Source organism: Megachile rotundata, chromosome 10, assembly GCF_050947335.1.
Source record: "Megachile rotundata isolate GNS110a chromosome 10, iyMegRotu1, whole genome shotgun sequence".
Lineage (NCBI taxonomy): Eukaryota > Metazoa > Arthropoda > Insecta > Hymenoptera > Megachilidae > Megachile > Megachile rotundata.
In genome coordinates this window covers 5370490-5395253 of record NC_134992.1, presented here as the reverse complement: position 1 = coordinate 5395253, position 24764 = coordinate 5370490, and the positions used below count along the sequence as shown (strand labels likewise).

The window sequence follows — 24764 nt, the reverse complement described above, 5'->3', positions numbered from 1 at the left end:
AACGCATCTCGGAGGGAAAAGAAGCATCGAAGAAAAACCTCTAAATCCTCTCAGTTCGTATCCCGTAGGGGTAGCAAAGAGCCGGTTAGTCTGCAAAAAAGCGAGTGGAATCAAGAGGTAGAGCGCAAACAGAGGAAAAACTGGTAGCCACGCTCGAGGGTGGCGACGAAGAAGCAAGAAGAAGAAAGAAGAAACGATCGTCGCAAGAAAAGGAGAAAACTCGCGAAAGGGTTGCGTCGAGAAAGTTACGACAGTGGCGCATTGTCCGTGCGGTCTTCGGGCGTTACACAAACACAATGAGAGCAGGTTGAGCGTGGGTTTAAGCGACTTGCGTGTTGGTTAGCTGCTTGTGAATCCAGGAGGTCCGTCGACCGGGATAGAAAAGAGCCATACGCGAAAAGGTGGCGTGTGATGTGGAAGAGGAAGATCGAAACCGGGTGCAGAGGGTGAGCGAGAGAACGACGGCGTTGGTGGCGATGGCGATGGTTGGGGGTTGTCCCTTGCTAAGCCAGCGTTAAGGGTAGCTTGGAGTAGGTACGTAGAGCTTACGGGTAGGTAGGAGGGAGGAGAAAGCCGCTGAAGAGGGATGGAAGAGCGAGAGAGTGACAATACCGGGCTGCTACGAGCGTTTGTAAGCGTTTGAAGGAAAGAGGAATGCAGAGGGAGGAAGACAGAGGATCCAGAGAAGCGGCCAGGTATAGAGATCTAGGTAGAAAGAGATACCCAGAGTAGGTACATCGTAGGAAGAGAAAGCCGGAGATGGTGAATGTGGAGAACGAAGAGGAGGGCGAGTAAGCAGAGTGTGTAGGTTGGCAGTCTTACAGATCAATAAAGCTAACCACCCTCACCCTCCCACTTTCCTCGGTTCACCCTCTTCGAATCACCCATCTGACCACCTTCCACTGCCTCCTTCTCATCCGCCGCCGCCTCCTCCCTCGAGCTGCCTCAAGAACAAACCCCAATGTGTCTGACAACAATGCCCACCCGACGGATTAGATGCTTCCCCTGGGCTCGTATAAACACGCGCGCGTATAAACATGTGTCTATGTTCGTACGCCTGTGGCCGTTATGCTACCAAGGAATTGTAGCGAAACGATCAAATATCGAGGGAGATACTCTTCGAGGGTAATCGGGTTTTGTCTGCTCGTATATACTTGTTTCCTTCTTTTCTTCGAACCTTGTAGCCATGCCTAACTGCTATTAAATTCTCCGAAGAGGGTTGAATATTCATGGCCGATCTCTGGCGGCTTCGCGTCCAGCTTTTGCTTTCATCGTCGTTAATTGACACTGATTCCTTGACGGGCTTTGGCGCCACGCGGTCGTTCTACACGACGGGAAATTAGATTTAAATCGATCCGCGACGTAACCTCGTTGCGGTCATTTTTTATCCGCCCAACGGCGGCGAGGCTGCTACCCAATGCAACCGACTCAGGTTCACGTAATTACTCTGCGGGATCTCGATCGGTCGATTTGTTGAAATGTCGTTAATTTCCGCGTCTTGTTTTCGAAGGAAAGATACCATGAGCTGCTTGTATTTTTGTGGTGAATAGAGGGCAATCGGTTTAATGGAATCGTTCCACTTGCTTGGGATTCTTCTATAGAGTTTTATCTTTATAATTGACCTGGGAGTCGAATTCAAATAAGTGAAGAAAAGGAAGTTCAATACTTTGTTATTAACACGTTGATATTAATATATGTATATGAACGTACAAAACGTAATATATGAGAATGTAAGAGTACATAATTAACATGTGAGTGTATGAAAATCAACATATCATCGTGTATTAAGATATGAACATATGATATAAATAAGATACGAAAATTATCATAGAAACATATGAAAATTACATATGAATATTTAAAATTACCGTATGAGCATATAAATATTAAGATACAAACATATAAATATTAACAAATGAACATATAGGGATATAAATATTAACATATGAATATATGATCATATAAATAATAATGTATGAACATACGGATATGTAAAAATTAACATGTCAACACATGAACGTATGAAATATGACACACGAAAATTGGTAATTTCATAAAGAACGTTATTGAAATTTCCATGCATAATTTTTTCAGTAATATCTTTTCCAATATAAAAGGAAATACAAAGTTACAAGTGTTATTGATTTTATAAAATACGCCACTGGCAGAATATGGAAAAAAAACGTTGAATATAATAATTATTATACAGTTTAGTTCATCTGAGACTCATCTAAACATTTTGAGTTGTAATAATATAAAAAATATTTTGTATATAGTTTAAATATTATCAAAACGTAAACATACAAATAATATTTTTGTGCTAAGATCATTTCTTTTCGGGTTTGAAAGTCTTTAACATTCTTTCGTATGTAGGCTTGTTTTTACATACAACATATTATATATTAAAATTAAAAAACTAAAAATAAGCACATTTCATGTTATTACTATTAAAAAAATTTAGTTGTTCACCTTTAAGTGCATCACTCTTAATTAAATTATTGCATACTTTATTATGATTACAGAGAGTCAGACATTATTGATATTTTCACTACGACTGTCAACATGAGAGGTTATATTTTCGGAACAGTGTCTAGAGTAAATTAAATCGTTTTCCGTCATATGTGGACAACGGTACAGCGTCGCAATAATAAACTCATAACATGAAACGTATCTAATTCTTCGAATTACGCCTCAGAACGTGGTCGTCGAGCGCATTCAAACAGGTGTATGGTATTTTTCTTCGCGTGGAAACTGCGGCCACGTGGTCGTTAAAAAAACGCAGCGGAAACACGCGAGCACTTGGATCTCAATTAACGTTAACCCGGTTTCTCCTTGGCCTTCGTTAGTCGCGGGCATAAAACACATATCTTATTCCGCAAAAAGAATCGAAAAACATCTTGCAGAGAAAAAAAAAATCTTCCTACATTTCTTCAAGAGCTTTTCCCTTTCACAAAAGAATTCGCTCATCTAGAGAGCAGGAAGTTTACCGACGAAAGGGAAAAGATAGAGAGTAATTGCTCGTGTAATTTTTTTTCTTCCCCCGTGCAGACTGGTTTTCTCCGAAATTCTGCCCGAGCGAACCCCTCCCGGATCGCAAGGCTCGCGAGCACACGTGGCTAACGTGTCGGCCGATGAAAAAGGAAGGAGAAACGTGTCGGAGGAAGAGCGGATGCCAGCTCTTACGTGTCCCGGTACGTGTGTAATCTTCCCTGTGTGTGTGAGGGTAGGTTGCGAGAGGATGGGGGGCAAAGTTCACGGACTGAGCGTCGGTCACGCGCGCACACAGACTCCGCCACCGACCCCTTTCAGAATATTTTCTCAGTTCTTTCTTGCGGACCCTCACCCTAAGCAGAACAACGTAGGGGGTAGCTTGAGGTCCTGGTAAGACCCCCCACCAACGATGCTCCTTATTGATCGTCCTCCGGCCCACCTACCAAAAGGGGGCATACACCATGCTGGTGTGTGCTTTCTCCTTCTCCTTTATCCTCGCTTAGGTCCACCCTCACGGGCCACCCTTTCGCCTTTGTAGCCCACCTACCAAAAACCACCCTGGCTATCTCGCTCCCTGGTTCCTGCTAACTCGACACGCGTCCTTATCTAACTGGCTCGAACGTATCCGCTCGTCTCTGTTACTCTTACGTGTTGCTCGATGGTAACCATCGGAGCACAAAGAGCCCAGCATGATCCCCAGAGTCCGGGCACCACTACGGATAGTCTGCTAGAAGTATAGTTGGCCTAGCCGAGGAGGCTACCGGCGACGTCAATTTACCGGCAATTTCGTTCCCGGGGAAAATTGATTGTGGTAGGGTAGAAATTCATAATTAGCTGGACGTACCTGACTGACGTCCTGGATGGGAATGCTTCCAGATCTGGACCTTAAGTATGATTAAACGTCAGAATGGAAAAGCGAACGGAAACGTCCCCTCGTTACGGTGCTGGATAGCCTTGCGTGCATTGTACGTTCGAGGGATCTGAAAGAACCAGACGGAGTTGTTAGCTCGGTATCTGATGAACGTAGTTAGAACCGGTTTATCTGCTGAATCGATTGATTCGAATATTGACGCGAAATTAGTTCATGCATTTTATTAGGATATAGGGTATTTAGTAATTTTTAACTCACACTCACATTGTGGGGAAAATTTTTAAATATATTTCAGGTGTATACGTTCTATGTATTATACATATATTCGTAATTAGAATTTTTTTGTTGGGGTTTTTCTTTTTTTGTTACAATATCGTTATTGTTTTATTCGTATTTTGTTACCCGCCTTATGTTACTTTATATTATGTTTGCCTATCGTTCTGAATACTTTATGTAGAAGTTTTTGAATAAATAAATATTTATTTTTTAAATATATAGGTATACATTATTATTTCTGTATTTTTATTTTCATTATTATTGCGGTTTTTCTGGACTAACAATGGTTACTGCAATTAATATTATTATATTTTTATTATATTTAAATTATATCTTTCGTAGTGAATATGTAAAGTTGTATTAAATCTCATTTTTATATTTGGCATATAAGCGTCTGCAAAATATAAGAAATGTTTTACAATCAACATAATTCATTTAAGATACACGAAACGTGTAATAAATGGAAGCAAAGGGTATATTTTATTCAAGAATCTTATATTTGCATGAACATGCACATTTTACATGTTAAAGAAATAGGAATGATTTTTATGTGATTGAAATAAGAAACATTGGAAGAAGAATGTCAAACTTATGGCTTATTTGGGTAAAAGTTCCTTTATTAACAATAATAGGAGTGTATTATGTATATACTTAAAAATATTGTTACAGTCATGATATTATACTATTTCTTATAGTTTACATAATTTTTTATGCTTATATAAATTAATAATATAAATAATATATTTATGTGCTATTAATATTTAACTAAATTTCTACTTACATACTAACTGTATGTATACTACTTATATATTACAAAAGTTCATCATAAAATTTACTATTCATTCATTTTTGACAAGACTTCTTTGATAATCGCAAAATCTTTCTTTATTCATCTTACATTTTATAAAATTATTGTGCTTAATATCTCCACCGCCATTTTGATTACCAACGATCAACGTTACAAAGTCAGTTCAATTAATTAGGTAAAGACATAATGATTATTATTAATCGTCAATATCATCTGTTTCACTATGACGTATCACAACCCTATAAATTCAGGAAAATAATAGTTATTTAAAATTGTATTCAAACGAATGAATTGTCTTCATATTCAAATACTGACTAGAAGATTCTTCTTTTACCACCTACTCATGGGTTTTGTTTCTATCAACATAAAGATAATAAAACTTCTTGGAAATGAGGATTTTATTGGAGCGTTATTACCCAGAAAATTATTTTTATACTTACCTATCAGCTTTACCTACTTTTAGATACATCATAGTTATAATCTTCATTGAAATTTTAAGGTTGTGGCACCAATAGACTAAAATTAGTTTTTCATAGTATTGTCAGTATTACAAAAAACCGGAGCTGAATTGTGTTGCAATATATTCAACTGAAAATAATTTCAGCCTAAGGTGGATTTGCACCACATTCAAAATAATCAATCCAATACCATTAACCATCCAAACTCGCAGCGTCTAAATATTACGGAACTTGAATTATTTTACATTGCTTACAGATAAAAACGCCACATTAAGTTTTATCTATCATCATTTTCATTCTTTTTAAAAATGGACTTACTCCATCTTCAAACTAAGCTTATTTAAAAATACAGAAGCATGTATTGATCACAATCCTATTTCCGCAGGAGGCTAACATAAAAGTATCCTAAAATATCATCGATCCAGCCAGAAGACCTTTGAAAAAGTCTACACAAAAGAATAAAATATGAACTGGAAGAAATCCTCGAAAGATAAGACACGAGGTGAAATAGAAGATGGACGCAAGTGTTTACAAAGTAGGAGAAAAAGGGCGGGCAAAGTCGAACAGGTGCTGAGCACGTGGTCGATCGATGTCCGGCCAGCATGGGTTGCCTCCTTTTTTTCCAGTCGGGGCTTTTCCCGAAGAACCGCGCATAGCCGTTTTTCATTCATATTTCCACGGTCGTGACCCGTTCATCGAAGGCTATAACGCCACGCTGTGAAATCGATTTTGAATGGCGTACCAGGCACACCCTTCTCCGCCTATTTTCCCGCCGCGAATGTTTCCCTAGGTCGGGGTTACATTTATGTACGGCCATACTACGCTTTTTTTTCGTCTCCCCTATATTTTACAACCCACCGACCTGACATAGCAATAAAAATAATGCGATACACACGACCACTATCGCTCTCTGTTAGTTGTTTGAATTGCAAAAATCGGTACTCTATCATAGGATACAGTCTATTCGTTATGATCGTAGACGCGATTGATGTAATTGCTATAATTGTTGAAAAATTAGAGCAAACGTTTATTGTGATTTTAGGTGTAACGTCGGGTTTTTTAGAGGCTAAGGTTTAGAGGTATAGTGTTTTGTTGGATTGTTATGAAGAGTTATTCAAGATGGTCAAAATTTTGTAGTTGATATAATATTAGGTATAATTTATATTTTTGCGTAATATCAAGTAAAATTTATACATATGAGTAATTTATGAATATCAGATTCATTTTATATATATGATATTTTATCATATATATCGTACACATAAATTGTATGTATATAATATTTTATTTTATTTACTTTATTATATATAATACTTTATTATAACTTATAAAAAACAAAATAATATCACATGTAATTTATATACATACATGATATTTTATCACATATATCGTTTATATAAATTGTATATAATATTTTATTGTAAAATATTGCAGCATTTCATACAATACTTTATTGTGTTTATTTCATTATATAATACTTTATCATAACTTCGTTAAATATCTTGTTGCTTTTTATTATTAAGCAGTTTAGTATTTGCATGGACGTTGACACTTGGTGGACTTTTGTTATATTGCCACACATATGACGTTACATGCGTTGCTATAGTGCAAATTTCTTGTACACAACAATACATGTAAACAGAAGCATTTATAACGTTCTACATTTGTAAATTTAAAAACTTTAAAACTTGAAAATTGGAAAATTTGAAAACTTAAAACCTAAAAACTTGAAAACTTGAAAATTGAAAAATTTAGAAATTTGAAATTTGAAAACTGGAAAATTCAGAAATTTGAAAATTTGAAAACTCGAAAACCTGAAAACCTGAAAACTTGAAAACCTGAAAACCTTAAAACTTGAAAATTTAGTAATTAGTAAGGTTATAAACTTGAAAATCTACAACTTCAAATTAAATGCAATAATTTCTAAATACGAAAATTGAATTTTCTTCAATATGAAAGTTTCAAAAATTAAAAATCTGTAGACTTACAAATTTCTAAATATACAACTATATAAATTTCAGAATTAGTAACTTCCAAAATTCCTGCACAAAAAAATAAAAATTTTTATCACTCTAAAAATTAAAAACTGCGATCTTGAATCTGGTAAAAATGAGGAAACCTCATGAATTTCATGGAAATAATTGAAAATTGAGGTTATACTGCCAATACATCATATAGGAAAATTAAATTGAAAGAATTAAACACTCAACATGTCAACGTTCTGAATAGCAAATAATGGAATCATTCCGCGTTACGTTTTAAATCAGACACCTCTCGAATTCACGCGTCGTGAATATAACGATTCGTCGACGGGATAAATGCTGATGGACGTCGTCGTGACGGAAAAGTTTCATTATGCGTATCGCTTAATACCCCGCTCGTTAAGACAATTTTATCGAGCGAAATTCCTACATCGCATAGCATCGCGACGCAATATAATCGTAGCCGTGCAATTTTTTATTGTCAGACGAGTCGACGGACCGTGAAATGTTGGCACAAAAAAAGAAATAAAAGGAAAAAAAAGCGGGCATAGTTAAATCTATCGACGATCTACCGGCCCAGCTGGGACAGTAATTTATCCAGTAATTTGTCCCGAAATAAAAATATATCCAATTAAAAACTCCAAGTGTCTATTTCGTTTAATGGTTAACCCGTGAATCATGCTAGTTACCGGGTTATCTATGTTCCAATTTACAGGCAAGTTGAAAACAAATTCTATGGGATTTTACGAACACGTAAAGCAACTTATCGGGTGAGATTTATGTTTCCCTATGGGGTACGCGAACGCTAACTGTGAAAAATGAAATGGTGCATTGTAGATTCTTTTTTAAGATTTAATACTGCGATTTGTGATTGTTTGATATTCTGATTGGTTGCTGTAACTTTGTAACTGTCATTTCTTCGTTAGAGCTTGTTAAGAGGAAACCTTGACAAATTGAACAAAAAGAAATCGCCAGTTGAAGAATGTTATGTCACAACTGGGTACTTTCAACACTACATTTTGTCTGAAAGAACAAATTAATGTTGGTGCAGTTACTAACAAAATTTTCTGTTACTATAAAGAGGGTAATTTTAAATACAATTTGACGTACAGGCTTCAACAATGTCTTTTTAATATTTTTATTTCCAACAAATCTTACCAAATGTTTCCATTATATTTATTTTCCATAGCTCTAAGTGAAAGTACTTTCAGTTAAGAAAGTGAACAAATTTCTACTAATATAGATGTTAGATCTGTATAGAAATTTAAGTATCACCTCTATTAAAGTGTATAAGACGAAAGAATTTCGCCCCATAGAGATTTCAGCCACAACGGTCCACCGACAGGTGAGAGGTGTGTACACCGAAAAAGTGAGAACCCGTAGCCAAGAATAATCGAATTTACCGCACGTTATGGCACGTTAAAATTTTCCGTAGCCAATCCACGTTTGTTATCTCCTTTTCTCTTGTCCTACAGTTTCAGTTTTCTCTGTCCTATAGCAGTCCTCCCTTTTCGCGTTTCTCCGGACCTGTGGATGCTGCATAGGCACGCTTACAGGTCGTTGTGAATGGTCGAACAATCATACGACTATTAGCAAACTATTACAATATCGATACCGATCGATGGATCGATAGATAGCGGCTGGCCATCAGCTGTTGCTTTGATCGAGTATCTCCGATAGAGCGTGGCTTGGTATCGCTACACCGGCCACACTGATCCCCTAAATTGACCCTCATAAATTGCCAGTCTGAGTAGTCGGAAACTTTACCTTTTACGCGAAGGACGAAGCCCGTCTTCATGGACACTTTTTTTAAGATCATTTCATTGTCCCGAAGTGGAATTTAAAATTGTTGGGGATAATTTAAGAGGGAGGATTAAGAGTTATCAGAAATTAAGAGGAAGGATAGATTAAGACAGTTGGCAATAATCTGGTTATTAATATTTTTTTTATAAATTGCACCTTTTGGATTGAAATAATATTTAGGCTTATTTTGGCTTGATATTTAGGTGATATCGATGATTACGTATTACAAGCATGTCCATGAAATATCACGATAATACGTACGTCAGTTATTGATATCTGATGCTAATAATTAACACGTTGACCACCACGATAGCCATATAACCAGCGCTGCAATTCAGTTAAACTAATTATTTATGGGAATTGTAGAAAGGAATTTTGAGGACTTAAGGCAATGATACACTAATAGATGGAAAGTTAAAAATAATTAAAATAAAAGTCATAAATAATGTGAAGACTCACCTTAGTTACTTGATTGATTATCAAAACGAATATCAAAAGTTACAAATTACTTTGAGAGAAATAAAAGAATGTTCTTCGTGGAGATAAAAATTAATATATTTTTTCTCACTTCCTTTTTAAAAGTAAAAATTAAATTAAACCTTGCAAAAATTAAAATATGTTTAGCTCTTGTTAATTTTTTAATAGTAAATGTTATTATTTATACAGTCGTCACGATGTCATAAAAATTTTCTAACTATTATATGAATTAAAAGTAAATAAATGCAAATTGGCTTATAATCATAGTGTCTGTTCATAAATGATAATATTTACGTCATATATCATGTTTCTAAAATAAAATCAAACGCGAAGAGATAAATTAATGAATATTACTATAATTAGCAAACATAATAAATTACGTAATATTAATTGAGGAAACGAATAAATTAATCGTTTCAATTTGAAACTAATTAAACACTGCGATTATCGCTTACAATTTAGCAGATGAAGCGTTAAAAGTGATTGCTAGTAAATAAACCCCTGTCGAATAACAGCTATTCTTTTAGTATTAGTTTATCGATTTTTAAATGTAATTCTTTTCTGTTGCAATGAAATGCAATAAAATGTTTTGCCATATAAAAAAACTTCATTCGATCTGAAATAATAAAAATAGTAACTTGTCATTATTTTTAAAAATAAACATTAAAATGCAAGTAAAATTATTATTATATATTCAATTTCTTCTCTTATGTAAAGACATAATTTTTGGAACATGTTCATTCTTTAATTACTAAAAGATATCTTTTTTAAGAAAATCGGATAAATTAATTGAGAAACTGAAGAGAATGGTAAACATAAAATATTTGCAACTTTATCTAGAAATAAATATTGTTAAAATAAAAAGCAGATATTGTAAAATAGGGAATATTGTTTATTAATACAGAAGAAAATTTTCAGATCATTTAATATAAATACTCTATACAAATTTAACATTTAAATCGAATCAAAATTTATTCCAATGAAAATGAATTTTAATTAAAAATTCTCCATTATTTTCACAATAATTCCGTTCGAATTATGTATTAAAAGATCTGCGAATATAATTTTATTTAAAAAAATTATTCAATACTCTCAAATATTTAAAATTTATTTTAAATTATTAAAACAATGCATCACTCTGATTTTGCAAGTTTCAAGATTGAATTTAAATCTATCCAAACGTGCAATGTAATTCGAACGTCCATTTAACTTGCATAATAAAAATACAACATAATAAAACTATTACCATATAATAAAAATCATTCGTAATAAAAAGTAATGTATAAAATAAAATTAATTACTTATCGTTTTAAAGAGAATTTAATTTAGATACGTTAACGCGTATGTATTCTTAATTATAAATTAAACGCACCGCATAAAGTTCATACTTATCCTCTTCATTCGTTTAACTATTAAGAGTTAACATTAATTAGGAAGTTAAAAGTATACGAGAAGAAATTGAAAACGCAAAATAATGTTTTCATTTCGCAAGGAAATTGAATTAAAACGTACCTAAGTTAAATGCGTAGTTCAGTGCAACTTGGCTGACGTGTCTGGCTACAACGTGTTACTTCTACTTGCGATGGTATTAGTAAATGCAACAGGTTTTTACACGTTATCTCTTTTTTATCGTTTCAAAGAGGATGAGTAAGAAATAATTCTTCACGGCGTCTATTCACAACAAAACTGTTACATACGTGAAAACAATACAGTCTACTGCATACAATACGCTAAAGTACGTCCATTTCTACACGATTTCAACACGCGTCGACTGTAACCGAATCTTGTCTTTGTTAACTTTAAAGATTCATCACATGTAATCTTCGATATCTAAAGGCTATTGTATAGACACATTGTAAATAAAAGAATAGGAAAACATTTTCGAATTGCGTTTTAAATAATCTTATGCAAATTGTCTTACTCAGTTTCTGTTTCATAACATGAATGAAATGTCCAAATTACAATATTGTGCTATCTTTGATTGAATTGCACTTCATGCAAGAATGAAGTACCCACTTAAATGTCGTGTTTTTTTAACGCACGAAAATTATGAATAATTAATTATCTTTGTAAAGTATATAAACACATTTGTAAAATAATTATTATACTAATAATATTATTTATATTAGTGAAACTTTATTTACGTGGTACATACATTGTCAACTTGTTAACAATAATATACAATAATTATACACAATTGTTATTAACAATAATTGTATAATTGATCATAAATTGATATCCAAATTTACCAATAGATTCTTTACATTTTTCTAATTAAAAGAAGACCAAACACAACATAATTTGGACTATATTTACTAGTTTAATTGACGATAAAAGTTTCTCACGTCGAAGAAGATAGCGAGTCAAAAGAAAGAGACGTGGCAGTCGGCAAAGATCAAAAGTCTGTTCGATTGTTTGCAATACTTGAGCATAGCTAATTTTTTTATTTTTCATCCATTTTTTATGTAACTTTCTTCATTATATTCGTGACATTTTCCTGACTAAAATGAGACCAAACACGACATAAGTTGAGTTATATTTACTTGCAATATCTTAATAGAGTAAAGTCATCGATGTACGCGTAACACTTGAAATTACAAGTAAATATGTCTCGAAGTATGTCGCGTTTGGTCTCATTTTAATGAGAAAGATGTTACAAATATGATGGAAAAAATTAAAAAAAAAAAATAAAAAATAAAGTTTTATTCTTGTATTAGGAGTGTCCTACCGATAGGTCACTGTTTGTTTACGCGCAGTCTCTTTCGCTCGAAATGTAGGACCTGCACGATATCTGCACCAGTTCAGACCCGAGAATGGTGTACATATCGAATATTTACTGTACTCAGAAACAGAAAAATCTTGTAAACGTGAGATTTGAGAGCTTCCACATCCAGAAAGACGATAGATTCAAGTCTATATATCTCCAGAAATGAAAATAAACGATAGTTTATTCTTTCCCCCACAATTATTCTCAAAATTATCCAAAGAAAATGTATACTATTTTAGAACCGCTAATTTACTCTATTAATATACTAACAAATCCTCAGTACAATTATAAAAAATTGAATATACCACAGACACTTTGATCTACCTATGTCTCAATAATTAATCTAGTACGTCCTAAAAATACTAAAAAAACATAATACAACATAACATAATGTAACCAATCCAAAATGAAAACTGAACCAGCGTTGAATACACTCGGAAGTGATGACGTTGAACTTCCGCGAAACAGATACCGTTATTTGCCAAGAAGAAAAACGTTAAGCGTGTTACGTATGCATATTTACGGTGTTGTGAAACAGCTCCACAGGTCGTTCATGAGAAACCCGGCGACTTTCTGTTTTGACGCGGAGAATTAAGCGCTCCGCCCGATCTTGGGCGGATCCCGGGCTCTTTGTAAACGCGTGTAAACACTTTTTACCGTCGCCATTAGCGATGGCTAGTCGGTCATCGTGGACTTTGGTCGAGGAATACGGTAGATCGCGTGTCCTCAAACAATCTACCCCTTTTTCTTTATTTCTTCCCAGCTGCCCCCTAATTATGTTTGCGCTCCTGAGTGCTCCGCCGCTTTTTTTTTCTTCTTCTAATTAGTCACTCGGTTAGTCATACCGCTCGCGCGTACGTCCAGCCAAGCTTTTCAACTCTCCCGTCCCAGACTGCACGCGCATTTCCAGAAAGGAAAAGTGGACGCTTTAGTCGCGAGACGGTTTTTGCGTATTTAAGGCGAAGCCATCTCATGTATAATAATTTAGTCGATGTTAATATGTTTGAGCTGGAACTGCAGAAACTTCGTTACTGCTCGCTGTGTGCACACGGAACTTTTGTCTTTTAGAAAAGTCTTTAGCTACGTGCACGGTTCAGCGCATTTTTTGTTTGAACATGTTCTGGTGTACTCTTGTCGATGTATTTCTGCAGTGGTGTTTCGCTTTTTTGTTTTTGGAATCGGATCGAACTTTTTTGCGGAGACAAAAATGAATCGAGTTATAGCGCTTCAATGATATTGCAACGCTCGGAAATACAGGATTTCGAATTTTTAACTTTCTAACGTGTGCTAAACATTTTGAGGAACTGTAAATCGGGAAATTCAGTATTTTTAGATTGCTACGTTTCGAAACATTCAAATTTCTATATTTTTAGATTTTTTAATTTCTAAATTTCTATGTTATTTGACTTAAGTTTCTAAAAATTAACGTTTTCATCTTCAGAGAAATCTTCAGATTTCTAGTTTTCTGAATTTCTAAATTAGAAAGGATATTATGTAGTCTCTAAAATTTCTGAATTATCACGTAATTAATTTGAGAATCCTACAAACGGAAAAGTATGACAATATAAAAATGTAAAAATTTTAATATTTCTAAGTTTTTAAATTTAATATTTCCAAGTTCGGAAATACAATATTACAAAGATTCTGAATTATAAAATTTCCAAACTCTATAATTTCCAAGTCTCCACGTTACCAAGATTTTAAGAGATTTTAAGAGATTTTAGAGATATATCACTAATATACACATTACTGCATGCAGGGTGACTCACCACATTTTACCATCTACATTTGCGTCATTGTGAGTACTCATAGCAAACAATATTTTAGATGAAGTTGAATGGTTTTGAGGGGAGCATATGCTGGTGGTATATTTTGTTTGTAGGTGGACGTGTAAAGGACATATGAAGGTCATTAATGTTTTTTTTAAATGGAATCATATATTTTTTATTGCATCAGCTGATAGTTCTTCATATTCTTTACAAAAAAGTATTAATCTATTTATGTGAAAAAATCATTAGTTTAAGAGATATTTTAATTTTAATGTCTATTTACAGAAAAGGTTCACTGTGGCGACCATTTGCATCAGAACATTTTCTGAATCAAGAAATTAATGACTTACTAACATTCCGTAGTGTATAATCTTTCTGCACGTGTAGCACTTTTCCCAGCTTCAAAGTAAACTAATAACATGTCTATCTTTTCTTCTTTAGAATACTTCATTATGAAGTGATAATTTACCGTAAAGTCGTATTCATCGTATTAGACACGTAACAGAGACTAAATTTCACTGTTACTGCATAACAAAAAAAAAAAAAAAAAAAAAAAATTCACAATTCGTTTGGTGACACGTGACCTCTTAAAGAATGTTGAAAAACATTTGCTCTTTAGTTAGGGCAATTCATAATATTGACCAGAAAGTCACGATTTCCTAACAAGTTAGAATTAAAATATCTCCTAAACTAATGATTTATTCACATAAATAGATTAATACTTTTTTGTAAAAAATATGAAGGAGAATCAGCTGATGCAATAAAAAATATATGATTCCATTTAAAAAAACATTAATGACCTTCATATGTCCTTTACACGTCCACCTCAAAAAAAAATACACTACCAGCATATGCCCCCGTCAAAACCATTAAACTTCATCTAAGATATTGTTTGCTATGAGTAATAATAATGACGCAAATTTAAATAGCAAAATGTGGTGAGTCACCCTGTATACTTTTCCATCCACTTACTATCTATTCGTTACAGGTATATCTCAGCATCAACCTGTAAATCTCGGTAAGAAATTGAAAATTAAATTATCAGCTTAACCGAAGGGTAATCGAATACGTTCTTATCGCGCCCGATTACCGATTAATGTAGTTCCGATTGAGACTTTTTCCTCTTTTGTCTCCCTCTTCTGCTTCCGTTCCTCGAGCAAACCAATTATCATTAAAAGGAACCCCTTTGGCTACCTTCTTTTTCCTTCTTCCCGTTTCGCCGCCCCTCGAAGAGGGAACTAATTACTACCGCAAAGAAACCCACCTCTTTTTTTACGCGACCCGTTTTCACGTGCTAGTTCTCCTCGATTCTTTAAACCATCCAGACTCGGGTCCACGGCTAATTGATACTTTTAGAACTATCCCCGGCCACTTTCTCTCTCGTCGGGGATTGAACGCGAGCGACAGAAAACGTATGAAAAATAAATAGTCGCGAGAAGGATAGCCGCGATGGAGTACGGCGACATTGAAACAACAACAACGTCGGTCCATTTGCGAAGAGTGGCGCGCGGGCCACGGTCGTTGCCCGACATGGTTTCGATTGTTGCTTCGCTCTTCTCTCCACCCCCGTGACTGCCATCCTGTTTCTGCGTTTTTTTTTCTCCTGTCCGCCGCTGGCGCCGTCACGAGACAGGAGAAAACAGCTGTTACTTGGCCACCCTTGGAGTTATGCGCAAACACGCCGTGGAAAACAACGAATTCCGCTGCTAGAAGACTCCGCTTAGACTCGTCTACCATCTTTGTTTACGCGGTGCGCTGGATAATTGAAAATTTTGTTACGCGAAATTAAAGGAGATAATTGAAAATTTGGTAATGTGAAATTACAGTAGATAATTGAAAATTTGGTATTTGGTATTGTATTTAAATTTTTATAACCTTGTAATCGAGCTTGAAATGAATAACTAAATTTGAAAATTGAAATGAAATCTGGTGAGCAAAAATTAGAATCAATAATCGAAAATATGATAAACAAAGAATAAAATAAATAATTATATAACTGATATACAAAAATTAAAATCATTAATTAAACGTGTGGTAAACATAAATTAAAATCAGCGACTGAATATATGACAAGTAATATTGAAATTAATAATCAACACTTAAAATCTATTAATCAAAAATTAAAACTAATGATTGAATATATGGTAATTAAATCTGTAATCAATAATTGAAAATTTTTTAACAAAGAGGTAGAGCTAGAAAATTTTGTAATTAGAAAAGAAAGTCAAGAATAGAAACTTAGGGACCTAAAAATTAAAATCAGTATGGAATGATTTATGATTCAGAAATTTTTCAAGATCTAACTGAAAAATTTAGTAACTTTCTAATTAAAAAATTTAGGAGCTTGAATGTTTGGAAATTTGGAAATGAGAACTATTGGATTATTAAATGTAGAAAATAAAAAATGTAAAAATTTGCTGATTTGAAACTTATAAAAAATAAAAGTTGATAAACATGATAACTTAGAAATTTAGAAATTTAAAAATTTAGAAATTTAGAAATTTAGAAATCTAGAAATCTAGAAATCTAGAAATCTAGAAATCTAGAAATCTAGAAATCTAGAAATCTAGAAATCTAGAAATCTAGAAATCTAGAAATCTAGAAATCTAGAAATCTAGAAATCTAGAAATCTAGAAATCTAGAAATCTAGAAATCTAGAAATCTAGAAATTTAAGAGTGTAGAAATTTAGAAATCTAGAAATTTAAAAACCTACAAATTATAAAATTTAAAACTCAAAGACTCAGAAATCCAAATATTTAAAAGTCAACAAATGGAGAAATTTAGAAATCTGTAAATACAAAAATCTAGAAATAACAAAATTTAAGAATTTATAAATCTACAAGTTAAAACCTTAAGAATTTAGAATATTACAAATATCTTTTCAAAGGAAAGATCACGTTAATATATATTTATCTAACATTTCAACCAGAGTTTGCAAAAAGACGATAATATTTGAAACTAAACAAACATTTGCAAAGAGTCTCGTAATTCATAAATGAATCAAAACGAAGTGGAACGATCGATGAAAGAGTGCAAGGAGAGCAGGAAAGCAAGGACATGTTCTTTTTTCAATGAATAATGAGCTGAGGTCGTATTTATTCCAGTTCATTTCACGTCCTCATTAAAGCGTCGGACGGAAAGTGTATCGGCGTTAAAAGCTTGGCAATAAATAGAAGATAACTTGGTTGATTCATATTTCTCGATGCCGTTTGCTAATTATTCGTAATATCGGTTCTACGAGTGTAACTGTAAATAAAATTAATGATCGCCAAAATAAACTTATCTCGACAAAATAAGGTGTGCTACGCTTTTGGCGTTTTCCTTTAATTTTTCCAAGTTAAACCAGCGAAAACATTGACCAAACATCTGCGAAATGTTCAAATCAAACAACTCTTGTTTTTACTCTTAAACGATGTATACACGTCTTCTTTCAAGACTAAATGACAAAATTACCAATAAAAATATAATTAATATTATCTATTAAAGTGTAATGCAAATTGTCAATGAATATATAATTAAAATAATCTATCAATAAACCAATGTCCAAACTTGCAAATAATAAAATCTGCTAAAAAAGGAAAAAATTAATGAACCCAGAAAGATTACTTCGACACGCGTCCATTGTCCTGTTAAATAATTTTTAATTAATTCCATACGTTGAGTCCACTGCTTCGTTTTGATTCAGATTGAAAAGCGAGAAGGCAGATTTAAATTCCAACCGGATCAAACTTTTTTAGAATTGTTTAATTAATTATTTATGTGCTCGTACCTCGTCAGTTTGATGAATGACGATACTTGGGACGCGATCACGTATTCCCAAACGAAGCAGGAATTTATCATGTCAGTTTAATTAGTTATTTGTTCGTTTTCCATTTCAGCTTTCTTGCGACGACGAGAAATGAACTAATTTGATCGGAATTTCTTTGACAATTAATTAGCAAGAAATTTCAATAGAAACGACAGTAATAGTAACTATGCATCAACCACAGAGTATAGGAAATAAACAAGATGTCACACTTCAAACTATCAATGAAAAATACTTTCGAGACTGCAATAAATAATGGAAAATGTAGCGAAAAGGTTAACGAATTTCAAGGAAGAAATAAACAAATGATATCTACTAGTTTTAACACGATACTAGTTATTAATACATTTAATCTTGATTAAAATTCAGTTGGGTTGTATATCATTTCGTAAGTACGTATTTATTTTTTAATTTTGTATACCTTTGGATTTAAGCGTTGATTAATTTTCATTGATTGATGACAATCGATGAAAATGAAATTAATTGTTTTATGATATTAACGATTTTTTACTGTTCGTTGTATTACTACAAAATTATTTTGTAGTTCCGAAATTTCAAAGTTATAGTTTCAAATCTTTAGGTTTGGCACTTAAAAACCCAATTTCTAATTTCTTTATCAACATAAACAAAATCGCAAAAAATTTTCAACATTAAAATATGTGATCATGTTTACAAAAGTTTCAAACATCCCAAACCGAAGGATCCGTGAATCAATCGAGCAGTTTACCACGTATCGATGAAAATTGATTAAACAAACAGATCATAGGGACAGGTTCATTCATTTCTATCATTGAATCTTATTAACCACTTACGGTGGTGACCGCCATCAATTCTGCAGCTGCCATTTAACTTCGCTTCCGTACGCGTTCGGTAATTGCCATGGTTCGACGCGCGTCGTTAATCAATCCCGTCGTAAAAACACCCGCAGGCATCGATCGGCAATCGATATGAAGTAACACCTCAGAGTATAACCACCTGAGAACGTATTAAAGGATCCTTAAAAAAAAACGCTCTCGTTAAACCCAATAAACGCAGAAGATAAAAAGAGGAGCTCGGGTAAAGAAAACACAACAACGATAAAAAAGAAGCGGAAGAGATCGAACACGCGGAGAAAGTAAAAGATTCGATTTATCCCGAGGGTGGTCAGAGAACGCCTACGAGGTGTTGTACAATGTCGAAGGGTAAAAGTCGGTCCGTGGATAAAAGTGTTTCCCGAAGCAATTAAAGAGTGTACCATAGCGAACGATCGGCTCCTTTCATCGCAAACAAACAAGCCGCGGTTCCCAAGACAACAAGGTAGCTCTCGGGAAAAGTCTGAAAGCGTGAATTTCCATATTTCCACGCGGTTGCTCGAGCTGGGGCTGATCACGTAGACACACGATCGAGCCGGGCAACTCTAGTTTCGCGTTCACGCTCGCCCTCGGGGTGCTAGACGGCGTAGGGTGGAGGATAGGAAGGCAAAGGAACGGAAAGGAGCAAGGGAGAGACACGAAACGGGGAACGAGACGCTGCGAAAGAGACGGGACGAGGGTATAGAACGTAGTGGACGGCTACTAGAAACAGAGGGGGAGAGGAAAGGAACGCTTGGTAATTCCTGGGGCAAGGAAGCGAGGGTCAGTGGGGCGACAGGGGGTGCGTTAAGCCACACCCGCAAAAACAGCCCCCTGCAGCTCGAGCAGCGACCAAGCGCATCGACCGACCAGTTTCCCCACCATCAGCACCGCACACAACGCGAGCGACAAGTTCGACTCGGTTTGCAAAAGCTTCTCGAGGATACTAGCTCCGGCTCACACCCTCGCACCCATGACACCCCTTTCCTCCGAAAGCTGCTTCTATTCCCGTTTCGGGATCCTCTTTTGAACGGAGTATACAGGGAACGCCGGAGAACGTGCCACGGGATTCTTCCTTCAAAAATACAACGATAGAGATTATCGTCAGGATAATTACGGGGGCTTTGTTCTTTCGCGAGAGGGATTTTTTAAAAATTGAAAACAATCTTTGAGGGACTTTATGGATGTTTCAGCATATTCTAGAGTGTTTAGCGATGGATAAAACGGGCATGTGTCTAGAGGGGGACGGAAGCTTGTATTCGGCGATGGCGAGTACCCGCGGAAGAGTTTGGGGTAGTGCTGTGTGCGAGGAGCGATGAAGAGGGCTAGGAACTTCTTGAATTCGGAAGTTTGAGAAATTGAAAATATAAAAATTAGAAAACTCTGTAATTTAGATAATGGAAAATTTGTAAAACTAATTTAGAAATTTAGCAATTTATAAGTTTGGAAATTTTAAGATAAAAAATCTAAACCTAGAAATCTAAAAATCTAAAAATACAGCAACTTATTTCACTAATTCTGAGATATAATTGAAACTCTAAATAACAACTAGTGAATACAATGAGTATAGCTTTTAAATCCACCACTAAGAAATTGTCGCAACTATGCTATTTTCAGTCATCTATTAATGTAAATGGTATCACTAATGCACGTAGATGGCAATATAACGAGAGTCTACTGTATACCGAGAAATAGCACAAAATCTCATTATTTAATAAGAAAAATAAAATACGCTAAAAATAAAATATACTAATGGCAACTGCAATATTCAATCGATTGTATTATACTCTTTCGTCGTTTCATCATTATTTCATAAATTGTAATTTATTGTACCATTTCTTTACAACTAACGAAATAAATCTGTTTTTCCACTTTAATACCGTCTGTAATTTTTTTTTCACTCCCTTCCTACACCCATCTTTCAGGGCATAAAAAAAAAAACAGATCTTGTATCAAGGTCATGTATGGTATGTGCTAGAAAATTAAGAAAATAATATACAAATATCATTCCGTATTGATTAGAAGAAAGTCATGTTATGTACACTTCATATATCTTCTTTTATTGGTATGTGATATATCTTTTATTTGAGTAAAAGTTATCTGATTATCTTACGTTTCTGCAATGATACAAACAATTTAATCCTTATTAATGACTACGTGATAATGTGAAACGTGATAGGGTTAATATTGCGATGACGCTTGATTAGATATGCATTTTTTAATTACTTCTGCGTAGAAAGATCGTATTTATCGGATCAAATCGTAACACGTTCCAGGTTAGGAGTAATTAATGTTGTACAAAAAACAATGACTAGGAATATTTGTGAAATGATCATTGCCTGAAAATAACGAAGCATGCTGACATTGAGAGATTGAAATCTTACTTTAAAAAATTTTTTAAAGTGGATAGGTCACAGGGAAGTCATTATCTGAGGCATTCAGTAAATTTCACATCGTTCGATTTTTATCTAGAGGAAGCTATCAAAGTGATAATATATGTATAAGAAGTAATTCAAGTTAAGCTGGAAAGAGTTAAAGATACACTCATTGAAATAAAGCAAGATATTTAATACTTGTGGAATTTTATATTCAATCATTCTGAAACCTCAAGTATCGGCTTCAGTATGAAACATAGATTTTTAGTTATAATAGAATAAATATATTTTTTGTTATTTCGACATATTGTAAAAGATGAAATTCGATCATTTTAATTAATCTGTGTATTAAACGTTTGCTCGTCTGTTTATGTTTATACACGTATTATACTGAGAATGTAAAAATTACTAAAAGTATGCACTTTTAGTGTAGCTAAGGTGATGATGATGATGATTAGTTTTATGGGCATCGACAGCCATAATCATTAGCCCATGTAGCTAAGGTGATTTACTACGAATACATTTTATACAGAGCAATAATAGAAGAAAAAAAAAAAAATTAGTTACAGTGATTAATTTTTAATAACTGATAATAAGTATTCTCTTACTTGACTAGACATTACGTGAAACAATTTTGCGTTAATTTATTTCTACATGAAAATTACTTTTATCTCGATTATTTCGCTATTTACAAAAGAATCATTGTTTTCTTTGTACTTGAATTTAAATTCTTATTCAGATACATTGCGCAAATACTTTTTAATCCTTCAATGTCAAAATTTTGACAGTATCAGAAAAAAAAACAAATTTCTAAAAATTCACTTGAATAATAAAATAAGTAGCTTTATTGTTATTTTATTTAAAATAAAATGATGCATTTGCATTTGGTACAAAAGCATATGTCATTTTTAATAAGAAAATAATCAATTAGCTCAAATAATTCAAGATCATAAATTGTTGTATTCTTTTATTTCTGTTAAATTATATCGGAAATTGTTATTAAACAGCGTCCAAAAATATATGTTTGTTTAAGTGAAAATTAAAAATTGTATACGGATACAATTATTTATTAGATTATAGAATGTATATTTAACCATATAATAGAGTTAATTAAACATGACAAAAATAGATTTACTAAATTAACTACATTTACTAGATTTACTTAATTAACTGAATTTATTAAATTTATTCCATTTACAAAAGTAAATTTATTCAATTTGTTATATTTACTGAATTAAATACATGAACTGTATTTGTTATATTAGCTACATTAGCTATATTAACGAAATTAACTAAATTTACTAAAACTGAATTAGTTGAATTAATTAAAGTAACTAAATTTACTCAATCATCTAAATTATCGATTTTCCAATGCAATTCATATAAAAATAAATGCGCGCTAAAATAGAAATTATCTCGCAATGTACCAAGTATTATTAGTTGATGAATCAGAATTCAGCACACAAATCATTCGTCCGAGGGTAAAGGTTGAATCTTCAAATAGAAACGCGACGTTATTCCTTACAATAAAAACGAGCTTCTATCCTCTAAGGGATTCTAATATACCAGCTTATAGCCGTGGAGGGATGAAAATCCCCTCCTGGAGTCACCCCCGTCTTTCTCCTCGTTCTCTCTTATCTGTCGATCTCCCCACTACTCAACCTCCTTCTTCGAACCCTCAGATGCCACCCCCAACATCGCCACCTCCACTAACGGCACAGCTAGCTCCATAACTACCACCAACCCCTACGACTACCCTCCTCTTTGCGACTCCGCGCACACCTTCTCGCGCAGACCGTCAAGAAAACTGCGAAAAAGTCGGATTTTTGCGCGGGAAACTTTTCAAACTCCTCGACGGGTCGTCAGCGCACACGCAGTACGATCCAAACTTTTCTGAAGGGGTGGGAACGCAAACATCGCCGCGCGAAAGAAATCTCACCCCTTAGCGTTTAACTGCGCCAGGCAAAAAGAATACGAGAAGGTTTAAGTAAGTATGAAGAAATCTTTTTCTCTCGCCTTCGACTTTTCTGAAAATATTGAATCTTTCGCGGGGAATGAAATCACATCCAATCTTAAGTATTTTAATTCGCAGTTTTTCTGCGATTGGATTGAAAGATAATTGAGGAAAGAAAATCGTGAAATCTGAAAAACTTGAAGGTAGGATTAGTCTTATAGAGTTTTAAAGAGTTTTATACTTTAAGTGTTTATTATTGGTCTTATTGATTATTTACCCATATATTCATTTTTTATTAATTTCACTAATTTTAGTATAATTGTGTATTTAATAGATTTTCATATATTTGTGTATATTTGCAGAGCTTTTTTTACTAAGAGTTCTACAAAGTTAAGATTGAGAATTCCTTCAAGAATAACGTAAGCGTTCTCTAATTGCAACCCTTAGCGTTTTTAAGTAAATAATAAGAAAATTCATTATTTTTCCTCGTTACGAAACATGCAATCATTGAACTGTCACGAAATGGTTGATCTTTAAATCCTTTTAAATGTGTTTCCCGTCTTTGTTCATGTTGCTATTCTACGTTAAGCGTGAATCTATCAGGGGTGGAAACGTGATGGGTGGGGTAAATGCGACCGAAAGGGCGAATCCATAGGCGCAGTCATAAGGGCAGTATAGGAGGGCTTTAATTAAGGCAAGTAGAGGAAAGAAAAATCCTGAGGGAATTTATAGAGGTCCGGAGAGCTATACCGGGGGTTAAGGGACGGAGAACGTTGGTTGAGACGGGTTCGGTCCTAAACTCGAAGGATGTGCCCATGGTAATTTAGACCTTCGAAACGACTCCCGGCCTCGTAAAGGTCTAAATGCAAAGCGGGCTGTCCTACGTTAATTTCTTTGGACGATTCAACGAATAATCGTCCAACTCTTCTCTCTTTTTCATTACAACGAAATTACTTCAATATTTGATTTCCAGTAACAAGTGTTCCTTTAGTCAGAAACCATTTCTGTCTTATTTCAAAGGAACTCTTTGAATGCAAAAATTAAACGAACAGTGAAAATAAAAAGAGCTGTAAGTACTCTTTTTTTAAATTGCGCTTTTTATGATTTATAGCTTTCATTTTTGTGTTATTGCAATTATTTATGGATTTATAAGAAAATTTTTATGAAAATACTATAAGTAACCAATAAAAAATATCGAGTTTTGAATATAATTTTGTGTATAATTAGGATAAACAAAAAGTTGCTTTTCACAGAAATATACTTTTGGAACTTATAGTCTCATTTCTAATTTTTAAATGGTGACAAAATGACAATTTAATTATGTGATCAAATTGCTTTGAGTAATATATCATTGCATTTATTTCAATTTTTTTTATATTTAAATGTGAAGAAATTTAAGTGTTAGACAGTTACGCGAATCTTAGTTTCATGTAAATTGAGATTAACAATATTACAAAGAGAATAAACGATTTTTGCAAATACTGCATGTTTAATAAATGCGAATGTCGCGAATTTAGTTTCTAAACTAACTATTATGTACTATCTAGAACGAGAACAATTTTGTTACAATTTGTATTCATATTTCCTGAACAGAAGT

General features: G+C 33.8%; 1 long non-coding RNA gene across 1 annotated transcript in view; it reads right to left on the bottom strand.

Annotated features, from left to right (window-relative positions):
* Positions 1-24764, bottom strand: part of LOC143265242 (uncharacterized) — a 242684-nt gene that overhangs the window by 113468 nt on the left and 104452 nt on the right. The window contains exon 2 of the long non-coding RNA XR_013039575.1: positions 3836-3971. This is a non-coding gene — a long non-coding RNA (uncharacterized LOC143265242). The remainder of the gene's footprint in view (positions 1-3835; positions 3972-24764) is intronic.